Source organism: Mesocricetus auratus, unplaced genomic scaffold, assembly GCF_017639785.1.
Source record: "Mesocricetus auratus isolate SY011 unplaced genomic scaffold, BCM_Maur_2.0 Super-Scaffold_6730, whole genome shotgun sequence".
NCBI lineage: Eukaryota > Metazoa > Chordata > Mammalia > Rodentia > Cricetidae > Mesocricetus > Mesocricetus auratus.
Genome location: NW_024429184.1, coordinates 12,329,938 through 12,343,761, shown reverse-complemented (window position 1 = coordinate 12,343,761; position 13,824 = coordinate 12,329,938). Strand labels below are relative to the sequence as shown.

The following is a 13,824-nucleotide window of genomic DNA, read 5'->3' as shown; positions in this document are numbered from 1 at the left end:
GGCGGAGAAGGGCTTTGGCTGTATAGCGGCACCACACTGCCAGAAAGAACAGGGTCCCAAAGAGCGCTGGACTTCCGCGCTGAGGTCCTGACGCGCCAGGCTCGGGTTGAGCAGATCTGATGCCTATAAGGTCCGTAGGAAGCCAGGTTACCGGCAGGGACACCTTGGCATCCTAGTCTCTCCTAACGAGTCGCTTGCGCGCTTGGTTCAGATCAGTTACAAGTGGTCCCCATCCCTGAGGGGCAGAAGCTCGGTAGGTGATGCACTAAACCTAGGCAAGTGATCCTTCCTTATGTTCTCTGAGCCTCAGTTTCCCCCAACTAGGACTCAGAAACTGTTGGATTAAAGTGGGTCTGGGTTAAAGTTTGGCTGTCTGGGTAAATCACGCCTCTGTTGGGTGACCATACTTTTCCCTTCTATGTGCCTCAGTTTCTTCATCTGAAAAGGATGAAGTAGACCCAGGGATGTTATGAAGTCTAATGAACAGAGGGGAAGTAATGCCCTTTCCATTCTTCTGGGTACTTAGAAAATAAGAGACGGAAGATACCTTCCTCTTCACAGCAACTTGTGTGTCAGAAAGCACTGTAGCTGCAGGGGAAGGCTAGGAAGTGCAGGCAGCGCTGAAAGCCAGAGCTCAAACCCAGCTGGGCAGGTTCCGGTCCCTGCTCCGCCTTTGCGCTATGCACTCTGCACTGGGCAGAACCAGGCTTTTGGAAGCGCAGCCTCTCACCCCGTTTGAGTTAGAGGATTAGCACATAACCCAGTAGAGTAAGTGAAGGCTCCGGAGACATGTAATAGTCCTCTGATGAAAGCCGGGCTGGGATTGGTGGCCTTGTTTAACTCCTTAGATACTTGAAGAAGCCTGGTACCACCCAGCCTGCGGTCTGTGAGAGGGAGACACAGAAGCAATGACAGTTTTTCCTGCCAGGGACTCCAGCCTAGCTTTTCTTGCAGATCAAAGGGCAGCTGGAGCAGAGTTCTGGCTTCTCCCGAGGATGGCCAGTGTAGAAACCTTGCAATTTCCCATATGACACAGGGCTTTGCCAAGTCAGCGGTAGAGGGCAGCTGACAACATTCAGTGCTCCTTTGGGATCTGAAGAGGGCTCCTGGAGCCCTGAGCTCTATAGATCTTGCATGCGGTTTACATGCTAACTCTCATTTGGACAAGTCCCCATCTTAGTCATCATTCCAGGGGCTGGGCACTGAGGACCTTAGCTCTTCTATTCTGAGAACTCAGAATCCAAACTGTAACTTTCTCGGTGTCTGGGGTAGGGTTTGATTCAGGCACCTTCACTCCAGAGCCTTTGCTGCCAGCCATCAGAGGAGTTTCCAGAGATGGCCTTAAGGTCCCCCAGTCTCTGGTGAAGGCTCTAGTAGGAGTGTCCTGCTCACTCCAGGAGCCCAGTGCATCTCCAAAGCCCTTGCAGCCTGCTGTGCTGGAGGGTCCTCTCCAGCTTAACAGAGGAGGCCCAGAGAAGCAGAGCATACAGTTTGCCTAGAGCTGCTCAATTGTTCCAAGGTAGATCTGGGATAACCCAAAAGTCTATGGACTCTGGGAGATTCTTCCCACAGGGCTACTGCTCAACTGTCTGTTAGGAAAAAAGAAAGAAAAGGAAAGGAGAGAGAGACAGAGAGAGAGAGAGAGAGACAGAGAGAGAGAGAGAGACAGAGAGAGAGAGACACAGAGAGAGAACGGTTGTGCAGGGTGTAATGGCATGAACTTGCAATCCCAGTACTTGGGATGCTAAGGCAAGAGGATCAGAACTCCAAGGCTGGCCTGGCCGGCCTGCCTGGTTAGACGACATTTCAGCCAACCCCCAAGACTTTATAGCTTTGTAGAAGCCAGCAGAATTCACACCAGCAGCTTCACAGATGCAGCTTCACAGATGAGGACACCAAGGCAAAGTCATTTGTCCAAGAGCACGTAACCTTCATTGGCAGAAGTACAGCTGGAAGAATGCATGCTCTTGACCACTAAATGTTTGAGCCTGCCTTATGTCCCCAGTAGTTATGCAGCATCTTAAGTACTAAATATTTACTGCACCACTATCTGGTGAGTCTACTCCTTGAAAGTCTACTCAAGTGAAAGAAAACCATATGCTACTCAAAAGCTTTTGTATGACCATTCACAACAGCATGGAAAGAACTGGCTCATTGACTGTTAAATAAGTAAGTTGCGGAATGTCACTTCAATGGAATACTATTCGGCAATGAAAAGGGAGGGAGCAAAGATGCGTGCTACAGCACGGTAAGTGTAAGTGGCCAGATAAAAGCCTGCACGTTGTCAGGGCCCATTTAAACAACATTTCTAAAAGTGGAAAACTACAGAGATGGAGGACATCTATAATTGCTTAGTCCTAGGGAAAGAAGCAGGGGTGACTAAAACGGGCAGCTGGGGACGTTGTATGGAATGGTCCAACACTGGACTGTGCTGCCATATCGATATATTAACTGATCTAGCTGCCTTCAGGACCAGCTGTTTAGAAAAATGAAATAATGAACTTTGCAGACATCTAGACTCAGGTGAGACTTCTGGTCTGGTTCCCAGCAAGCCTGGCAGAGAGTCCGCACATGACTGGCCCCAAGGGCTGCCAGCCGCATCAAATGCTAGTGCCCCAGGAAGGCTGTTCTGAGTCCGGGATGCTTCTCCAGGTCTCTGGCTCTATTGCCTATGCTGTCCCTGGATGCCACCATACGCAAAGCTCCTATAGGATGGAACACGGGTGTACACTAATCTGCAGATGTGGATTTATTAAAAATTAGATCTTTGTAAGCTTCCTAGTTGCCCCTCAGCCGTCCAGTTTTGAACATTGGAAAACCCAGGCTTTGTCATGGACCCATTCTTTCTGTAAACTGAGATGATTAACTTCTCCTTCTGACCCTCAATTTTCCCATCTATGAAATGGGATGGCAGGAATTGCTCAGCTTTGTATTTTTAGTTTTGAACACTGGGAAACAAAATGGCATTTTCCCAGCTTGAGACTTACTTAGGTTCAGCAAACAGAGGAAACAAGCCGTCGCCGGGCCACCTGCAGACTGGAGACAGAAAGGAGACAGGCCCAGATCTCCCCCCGAGGGGTTCTGAATTCACAGTCAGAAAGAAAAGCCCACCCCACCCCACATTTACTCATCCTGAGGGCAGCCACTGCCCCCACCCCGCCTTGCATCACCGAAATGTCACCATCAGGGCCCCTTGTGTCTCTGAAGGGTCAGGGCCAGGCTTCAGGCCAGCACTGTGGCTTCGGCTCCCGATGAAGCCAGCTTGGTGGGGATGGCTGCCGGTTTGGGGGGTCCAGGGCTGTTGCTGGGGCAGGCATGGCTGTGCTGTGCCTGTTGATAAAATGCTGATGCGTGCTAGTTGCCTGGTCCTCTTGGTTTCCTGTGAGGTAAGGCCTCTGTTCAGAGGAGCGTGCCTGGAAAGGACAGCCCAGCAGGGAATAGAGCGCCCTGGCTTTGCTGCTCTGGTGAGGGGTGGGGGTTTCCATCTCTCAGGTGTGATTGCCGCCTGTCACTTCTGTTCACTCAAATAAAACAAAGCAAAACAAAAAACAAACAAAAACTTGGCCATCTGAACACGCATCCTTATCCCCTGGGCTCTGTCTTCCTTGACTCCGAGCCTTTTCCGTGAAGAACTTGCTTTTCCATTTCGAGTTCTTTCTCTGAATGCTAAGGTTTTGAGGTACATGCATGAGGCAATAGTTTATTTTCACTGCAGTATAACAGCCCGCCCTGTGACTATAACCACTGCAACTTCTCCACTTTTCTCCAACAGCATGTGGGCTGTCATGGGCCTGTGGAATCTGACGGTGTGGTAAGACTGTTCTCAGGGGCGTCTCTGGACACAAGCATAGCCATTTCCTTTAGTTTCCTACCTAGGTGTGGTGCTGGGTCACAGGGGTGCATAGTCAGATAACCAGGTTCTTCTGGCATGCCTTCATCTGTGTTTGTACCAAAACACATGAGCATCGAGAAGCGAAAGCCCCCATCCTCATATCCTGGCCAGTTTCCGGCCTCATCACTGCATTTAACGTCAACATTTCTAACAGGCACCAGTTAGAATCTTAATGAAGTCTTAATTTATATTCCCCCATGTGTGCATATGAGTGTGTGTGTGTGCACGTGGGCGCACACGTCTGCTGGCGTCAACCTTGGCTGTTCCTCTGGAGCCGTCATCTTGTTTTCTAAGACAAGGTCTCTCTCGCTGGCACTCTCACTTACAGGTGGAGAATACTTGTTAAGCTAGCCCTAGGGGTCTCCGCTCCTCCCCCTCCCCAGGGCTGGTGTTTCAAATGCACACTGTGCTCGGTTTTTATCCAGGATGCTGGGGATGGAACTCCAGTCCTCATGCTTGTGTGGCAGACACTTTACCCAGGGACCCATCTCCCAGTTCGAGCTGATCAACCTTTTGTATGTTACGAACCATTTGGATATCCTGATTGACTTTTAAAAACTGATGTGGAACTGACCGTTTTAAGATAAGGAGCTGGGATCTCTCACTGAATCCAGTGCTCACAGGTTAGACCAGACTCGCTGACCAGCAAGCCCCAGGGGTCCTCCTGTCTTTGCCAGGCAATCCCTTTTTGAAGATGTTTCTGTTCCACCTTGCCTGGATCCCATCTTCCCTTAGGATTCTGCTGAGGGAGTTCACCCTCTCCTCCCAAGCACCTTGGGTGTCTCTCAGTGACAGGGAACTCAGACTGCATGGTGACCATTAACAACCCCTGCTGCAAGGAAGAGTCATGACACAGGCCTTGGCCTTGTCCCACTCTGGATCCCAGAATCTCAGACAGAGCTTGGCACAAGTGGATGCCCAGTAAGTTTTTTAATAAATCGAAGCAGGAGTAAAGAGGTCTGACTTTTTCCCCAACATGTCATCTTACCATATCCTCCTCAGTACATAAGCCATGTCAAACCTTCCACAGCTCTGCCAGCTGCAGGGTGACTGGGTGAGTAATCAGAGAACTTTAAGGGGCCTCCAGTTTCCTTCCATAACTTCATAACTAGGTAGTCTGGGACTCACTCATGTCACCCTGCTCTTTATCTCTTTTGATTGTATGAGCTAGGTGACCCATTTGTTTGCCAGCTCATCTATCTGTCCTGTTATTTCTGATGGCCAATGTAGTCAAGGGTGGGATGTCATCGTTCCTCTTCTAGTTAAGCTTCTGGGTTTATCTTTGGTGGCTTCCTCCTGATCCATTTAAAATGGACCAAAAGTGAAGGTGTAAGCTGAAGTCAGTTCCTTTCAGACAGGAGCCAAGATTCCCCCAAATTATCTACCGAGAGCTGTTGTCTTCATTGTGTTTCATTGTACGCTATTTTCATTTAACAGTATAAGTTTAATTCCTTAATCTCTACATTACTGGTTACTTTCATTCAAGAATTCATGTTGCTGTGAGTGTGTGTGTGTGTGTGTGTGTGTGTGTGTGTGAGTGAGTGTTTAAACCCACATAGTTTTGAGGATTGTTGTTTTAAAGTCAGGTGAGGGACATCTTCAAAAGCCATGAATTCTTTGTCTAAAATAATTTTTGTTTATTTATTGTGTGTGCATGCAAACGTGCCACACAGTATATGTGGAGGTCAGAATACAGCTTCCTTGAATTGTTTCTCTTTCTATAATGTGGGTCCTGAGGATGGAATTCAGGCCATCAGCCTTGGGCGAAAGCATCTTTATCCACTGAGTTACCTAATGGTCCAGGTCATGAGTTCTTTAGTAGGTTGGTTGTTAAATAACTGCCTCAGGATATGAATGGACTCCTGGGGTTCACTGGTGTGGGTGAGTGAGGATGGGCAAAAGGAGTCACTCTTACACAGTCAGGGACAGACACAAATGGAGGAGGAGACACCAGATTCCCTCAGATTGTGGGCTGGGAACTGCTGCACTCAGCAGAGCCCAGGGAAACTGAGGCAAAGGTCTTCAGAGGAGTCAAGTTTGCTGGCTGGCCAGCTATTGCTCCACACCAATGAAAGGGCAAGCAGTCTAGGGTAAGAGTAGAACCTAGAGGGTTCTGAGCAACATATATGAGGGGTTAGCTGGGCCAGTGGAATTCAGTGGAGTGCAGCCCACATGCCATCTCCATCAGAACTCACTCAGTTCTACTCAACCCAATCCAACAAAATCTATCAATTCCTCAGCCCAACTTAACCATCACGGCACAACTGGTCCCATCTCAGCCCAACCCAAACCAATCCAAAAAAAATCAGTTCAACCCAACTCAGACCAACAAAAACCAATCCAAATTCAAACTGAGTCTTCTCAGCTCCATTTAACACAGTCCAGTTCAGCCTAATTCAGTTTAGTTCAACCCGACTCAACTGTGTTTGCCTCGGTACAACCCAGGTGAACCATCCCAACTCAACGCAAAAGCCCAACTCAATCCATCCTAATCTAGGTCAGACTTTTTGTATCCATGGTGACATGGGGGGACAGAAGAAAACTGTTTTGAAGGCCCTGTTCTTCAGTACCCAAGACTAGATTTAGAATTTAGGGAGCCCCGTTCTGGGTTTGAGAAGCTTGGCTTGAGTCTGGCTTGCAGGTAGTAGCCTGACTTTAGGCCTCTGTAGGAGTGGTCTTCCTATTGATGAGGGACTCAGAGACAGCCCAGATGAAAAGGCTTCCAACCAACCAAAGTCTCTGCACACTAGCTTCTTCCCCAGACGACCTCCTGAAGATGCTTCAAGTGGTCTGCTTTCTGTTGTGGTTGCTCTTCAAGATGTCTGCCTTCTTCCCGTATTTCCTGACTGTCCTGTTCTCTTAGGGGCTCTCTGGGGGAGTAGCTGAAGAGCTACATCAGAGCCACTGCCCATCCTGGGAGAGACTCAGGGGCCAGGAGTAGAGGCTTGAGTGCAGCAGATGGCTTACGTGCGGGGGGCTTGTTATGAGTGTCCCCATAGACTGACAGAAAGCTTGTGCACTACCAAAATAGGGACATCCATTTCCACTGGAAATGGGGGAGATAGAGGAGCATAAACTCTGTGTGCGCGCGCACATGTGTGTGTGTGTGTGTGTGTGTGTGTGTGTGTGTGTGTGTGTTTGTGCAGGCACATGGAGATCAAAGGACAAACTTAATTCATGTTTTTATATTTGCTTTGTTTAAGACAGGGTATTTCACTGGCCTGGAAGTCACCAAGTAGGCTACACCAGTGAGTCCCAGGGATCCTCCTGTCTCCACCTCCCAGCACTGGAATGTAGTACTAGTTTCTCCTTGGACTGCCAACCTGCAAATAACAGCATTGAGACTTATTATTAATTATGAAAGTTCAGCCTTTAGCTTAGGCTTGACCCCAACTAGCTCTTATAACGTAACTCATTAACACTAATCTACGTTCTGTCACGTGGCGTTAGCTCTCTTCCATCTTGTATCTCCTGTTTCCTCTCCATGTCTCCTGGATTCTCCTGCATGCCTCGATTCCTCCTCCTTGCCATTTCTCTCTCCGGAAATTTCCCTTACACCTGTGCCTAGCTATTGGCCATTCAGCTCCTTATTATACCGATCACAGCAATACATCCTCATCCAGTGGGCAAATATCCCATAGTACTGGAATTGGGCATACTAACATACCCAATAGTCAGCCTTTAAGAGGAGACTTTAAAAAAATACCATAAAAAGTGATTAAAGTAATACATAGTCATTATAAAAACCTGGAGGAAAAAGAAAAGGAACATTCCTTTTTTTAAGTAAAGATCACATCTGTTTTTGTGACTCAGCATAAAGAAAGCCTACTCACTCCTGGGGGACTCTCACAATTGTTTTCCACATGTGAACACACACATATGTTAAAGTGTGACTAGATCAATGGCACTTTGCATTTCACCGATTGCCTTCTTTCCTTAATAATCATCTAGATGCTTCCTTGGGAGCATTAAACGTTCTTTAATATTCCTTGTGCTTGAAATAGCATTTCATAGTGAAGATACCACACTTAATTAAGCTCATCCCCTTGTAGGCTTCTAGCTGCTTCTGCTGACTCAGTGCAACTCCCACTATGACGACCACAACGGCATCTCTGTTTGACGACTACTGTGATTACTAGTGACCACACATTTCCAGAACAAATCATCAGAGGTTTCGTTGCAGTCTTTGGCAACGCCATGGTAATCCACCATCCAGGCCACGGCCAATGAGAACGCCTCTGCCTCCTGCCTTTAGGGTCTTCATTGCTTCCTCATGTCCCCACCGTAGCCAAAGAGGGATGTGGGCTCCTCTCTTCCGTGCATTCAGCCACTGTCGGGGCCTTGGGCTAAGTGTTAGAAGGGTTTTCCAGAAAACTAGAACGTGAATGTGTAGGTCACACACTTGGTGTCTATGACCCCTAGAAACACCCTGGGCCGCCACAGACTGATTCAGTCAATGCAAGGGAGCAACAGCGTTATCAACAGCCAGTCTAAGCTGGGCTTGTAGCTCACACCTGCAATCCCTGCTGAGGCAGGAGACTTGCCCTGAGTTCAAGATCAGCCTAGGCCGCATATCGAGCTCCTGTCTCAAAACAGCAATAAGACAGACACAAACACAAGTCAGGAAAATCCTCCAGCTCCACAGCTTCTTCTAGAAAGCGATGGCCCTGGGTCTCCGACAGAGCCCAGGTGACAGGCCTGGTGCCCAGGGAGAGGTTTAGGATGTGGTTCATACCTCTGGTCTCCAGGGTTCTAAATTCAAATCTTAGCTCTGCTGCCTCCTTTTGAGTGACTTATTTGTAGGTTGGGATAGGATTAGAGATGAGTCAGGAGTCTGTCACTGATGGCGAAGTTCAATGCCCACTGACCCCTCCCACCTCACTGTGGGTTCCTTGGAGGCAGGACCTTTGTTTCATTTACCCGTGTTTCCCCAGCGTATGCCATGGTACCCAAAGGATACAGTGAGCTCTTGGATTCATTAGAGTCTCCAAAGCCTGGCGCTGAGGTGGCCTCAGAGAAAACCCAGCACGATAGGCCCTCTGACATGACCATCTGTCGCTGGAGGCTACTCAGTCATCCATTCTGGCTGCAGGAGGTGGTGAGGGGGTGAGAGTAGGGCTTACGACATGGATACGTCAGGAAGAGCATACTTTGCTGGCTGGGAATGTAGCACAGTATTAGAGGGCTTGGCTAGCATGCACAGAACCCTGGGTTCAAACCCCAGCACTGCATAAACCACACGGTGGTATACTCAACAGAAGTTCAAGGTCAACCTCAGCTTCACACTGACTTTGAGACCAGCCTGGGCTAAACAAGATGTTTCCTGTAGGACAATCTGTGTTTGCTTTCCATGCTGGAAAATTATGACTGCTCTACCCACTGGAACAGAGGTGCTGAGGTCGGGCTGATGACTAAGCAGCTCATCCTGTCGGTGGCCTCTGCTTTTCCACTGTCAGTCACACTGCCTTGTGGCTGCTTGGATTTTGCCTTTTGTCCAGCCCAGAGAGGTACAGTGAGTAGCTCAGCTAGCTGGGGTCATGGTGCAAACTGAAAACAGCCACATGTACAACAGGGCGCCCTGGCTCCTAGGTTAGTGTTCTGGGATTTAGAGAGCTTTCCATGGGCCTGAGTGCTGATAATCATATGCTGCTTTCTATGTATTTTTATTAAACTTTTCCATATAATATATTGGAATCAATTTCCCCCAATTTTTCACAGGCCCTTCTCAACCCCAAGTCCACCCAACTTTGTGTTCCCCAGCTTCAAGAAAATCAAAACCAAGAACAAAACAAGTAAAAACCAGAACAACAAAACCCAAAAGGCGAAATATAATAGCAAAACAAAATGACTCTAGCACCTGTGATGCTGTTGGCACCTTCGGCTTCTCCACGCCCAGCACGGTTTGCTTTGTGTTGGTCGACTGTGGGATCTGCCTGCAGTGTGGTTGATCTGCCCGGTGACTCTCCACTGGACAAAACTCATCTCCCCTTTCCCAGCAGGTACTGACTGCAAATAGCTTTTTGGTTAGGGGTGGGACTTTGTGCCCTCTTGGCCTTCTCAGTGCTAGGAATCTGTCCGGTTTGAATCTGCATATGCCTCAAGTGTGCTGCGTAGGTGCTGTGATTTCATATGTATCAGTCCTGATATGTCTAGAAGACACTGTTTCCTTGAAGTCATCAACCATTTCTTGCTCTTACAATCTTTCTGCCTCTTCTTCTGAATAGACCCCTGAGACTTGAAGGGAGGGGCTTGAGGAATTTCTATGTTTTAGATATGTCTTCTGGTTATAGAAAGGTGCATATTTCATATATATATCAACTATAAACACATATCCATCTGTGCATTTCATATTTATCAACTATGTCTACATGTAAGTGTATGTTATATGTAGAAATTATATACATATTCTCTCTATGTATCTGTCTTTCATATATAAGTTGTAGGTATATATAAGCTTCTATATATTGTGTCCATGTATGTGTCTGGCTTTCAGGTATGTGTAGTGTACATATAAGTGGCATTGTGAGTGACTCTGTGTGTGTGTGTGTGTGTGTGTGTGTGTGTGTGTGTGTGTAACAATCCAACTCTTCCAACAGCCCTATGGTGGGAGAGAATTCAGTTACAGCTTAACGGGAGTACCCATGTCTGTCCCATCTTCAGTGTCTACCCTCTACACTGTACCCTCCTCAGTCCCTAACATCTTTCTATTCTGCTGTGGTCCATGAACCAGCATCCCCTGGGAACTCCATAGAAGGCAGAGTCTCCAGCCCTATTTGGAACCCAGTAAATCAGAATCCACATCTTAATGAGATCCCTCTGATCTGAAGGTGAAGCTTGGCCCGTCTCTGATTAGGTTGTCTAAAACCCTTCCCACAATAATCACTATAATAGGCAGAGCAACAGTCCTCCAAAGAAGTCCATGTCCCACCCTAGTCCTGTATCAGGCAATGTGGCAAAGAGGAATGAAGGTTACCAGTGAGGGGACAACACCCTGGACTATCTGGTTGGATCCAGTAGATCAGGAATGGAAGAGAGAGGGAGCAGTACATAGAGCCTGGAGCGGTGTAAGAGGGGAGACTTGGCCAGTCTTCTTCATTGGTCTGGGACTTGGAGGAATGAGTCACAAGCCAAAGGATGTGGGCACTCTGAAAGGGCTGGACACAGCAAGGGAACAGATGTTTCCCTCAAAGCTTCTAGAAAAAAAAATATCCTGCCTTCGCTGCCTTGATCCTTACTACAGTAAGACCTGTGTTGGCTCTCTAATCTGAGCTATAAGGCACTGAATCTTTGCTGATCAGAGCCGCCATGTTCATAGAGACTGATAAAAGCAGAACTTTTTTTTTTTTAATCACAGTGAATACAGTCATTCCTCCATGGACCTACTGAGTGCTTCTTGGCTTGGTCTCTTAGACCTTTGGTCTTCTCACCCTGATCTCATGCCTTCAGGGTTAGAATGTGAGGTGGGACTCCCCTCAGCATTTAGCACTGCACCTGGGCTGTGGGCTGAAATTGGACTCCTTACCCTTAGTAAAGAAGTCATTCAAGTAGCCTTGCTCCAGGGTAGCATCAGGCAGGGAACTGCCCCCTCCCCCAGCCCACCATGTGCAGGATGCAGCTTTGGCCATGATGGCAGTAGAGACCAGTCAGAGCCTGTGTTGGCATTCTCCTGCTCTTTCTCTGCCCAGGCAAGTTTCCATACCTCCCTGGTTCTCAGTTTCCCTGTCTGGGAAACACAGAGGTCAGACCAGGTGAACACTACATCACCATTAGCAAGAACATTCTAGCATGTCTGAGTTCAGTTTGGCCCAACTTGGTGACAAATGAGGGCATCGATGTGACTGAGCTAGACCCAGCCTGGCTGTCTGGCCCCAAGCATGTGGCCTCTCACTGATGGCCCATTCATGAGCTGGGCCCAAATCTGCAGGACAACTGTGTATATTTGGTACCAAACAGACTTCAGCTGCTCTAGCTGCCCAGTCGAAATGCCAAATTACTCACTCTCCTGCAGCAAGCACAGGGAAAACCGAATCATTCCTCTCTGCACAGTTTTTCCGTGTGACACATTTTCTAATTTTACTTCAGGTTAAGCTGACTCCAGCCAATGGCTCCATTTCAGAGGCTCCCGACCCCCTTTTGAGATTCAAGTACCCCGATTTAAAAACACAATGGCTTTTGTTGGTTTAATATTTGTAAGTGGGAGTTGACATGAAACTTGCCACTGAAGGTCTTCGTCTTCTCTGCCCCAGGATGCCCAGCAATGGCTTCTTGGTCGACTTGTTTGGCTCTGGCCCTGGCCGAGTCCTGTTCACTCCATGGAGGTAGACACTTTTATCTGAAAAGGGAGAGAGAGGCTGCTGAGACGGAGCCCGTGTGGCTGGGTGGGAAAGAGCAGTTACTGGCATGTTTCTAGGGGCAGCCGGCTCTGTGATGGCTGTTGGGATGGGAACTCACACCTGCCGCCTGCTGCGGGTCTGTGCTTGGGCGCTCCATGCATGGCTCAATGGGGACACTTTTAGCATTGGAAAGAGAACGGTGGCTGTGTTGGAAAGACATGAATTCTGCCCTGCCCGTGTGGCTTCTGCCACATGCCGTTCCTGTCTTCCACCTCCTTGCCACCCTTGGGGTCATATCTCTGACACTCAGGCGTCCCCTCTCTCTGACCTCTGGCTCGCTTCTGTGCAAGCAGAGAGGCTTGTCCAAAGTGCATGTCCTATCGCGTCCCTTCTTCAAACCCTGCGTTTTCCATTACAGCAATGAGCTCTATGCCGCCTGGGCTGCAGCCAAATCCTCCCCTCTTGTGTCTCCCCTGGCTTCTGGCTCCAGCCACGCTGAACTCCTTGCTGGTCTCTGACATCACACACAGGAGTCTTTCTCATCCTCAGTAGTATTATGTTTTTCTTAGACTTACTCCTTGAATTGTGGTCCCTGGACCAAGCAGCGCAGGGATTACCCTGAGCTTGCTAGGAATGCAGGGTCCTGGGTCCTGCCCCAGAGCAACAGCATCAGGCTTTGTGCTGTAGATGCTCCTAGGTGATGCATTTGACGCCAAAGTGTGAGCCACTGTGCTCTGAGCACTGGACAATGAGGAGTCTGGCCCTGCGTGTGGGCAGTTAAGAGACCGGCAGAGCTGGTTTGGTTCCAGGCTATACAAGCACTGGTGGATGATGACCTTGGATGCATTACTAATCCCCTCCAAACCTCAGTTTCCTCATCTGTAACAGGAGAGATAAGAATAGGACTTATCTCAGGCTACTGTGATCAGTGTGCAGCACCCCCCACCCCAAGCTCTTAGCACAGTGTATGTGGTAAGCACCCAATAAGGGGTGAGATGTCTCAGATGGGGGGTTTGGAAGGGACACAGACACATTGTTGGAGAGTATGGAGTTTATCAGAGCATTTATTAACACCATGGACAGACAGACAACGGCATGGTGGGGGTCTGAAGGGGGGAAATCAGGGCCCATGCCAGAAGTGAGGGTCTCTCTCTGCAACTCTCTGAGGAGGGAGCAAATGGTCTCTGATTCCCAGGTAAGAGCAGGGAAGGGGGTGTGGGGAGCAGGGTATGTGGCTACCAGTATCCCCTCTAATATCAAATCACTAGCCAAGTGAGAGATCCTGGCACTGGAAAGTGTGCCAGCCAGGGACTCAGGATGCCAGCCCAGTGCTTTATTTTAGGTAACTGTGAGGGAGGAACGGCTTCTGAAGGTATTGTGACCTGAGCAGAAGCTGGGTTCTGTTGTCATGTTTTCATAGGTCACAGGGTCGAGGTTCAGCCTCATTGTCATCCGTAAACCCTCCTGTGGCTTCATTCCACATTGGTTCATTCCGTCAGGGGATGGAATTCATCGGCAATCCCATTTCACCAAGGACCTGGAGGGCCAGGTCAATGTCACTCCCCTTTGGAGGTTAGGATTGTTGAGCCCTCAGGGACT

The 13,824-nt window shown here is 48.6% G+C and overlaps 1 protein-coding gene across 2 annotated transcripts in view; it reads left to right on the top strand.

The window, feature by feature from the left end:
• Col15a1 (collagen type XV alpha 1 chain) overlaps nucleotides 1-13,824 on the top strand; it is a 109,903-nt gene that overhangs the window by 831 nt on the left and 95,248 nt on the right. The gene's annotated exons all lie outside the window — the stretch shown is intronic.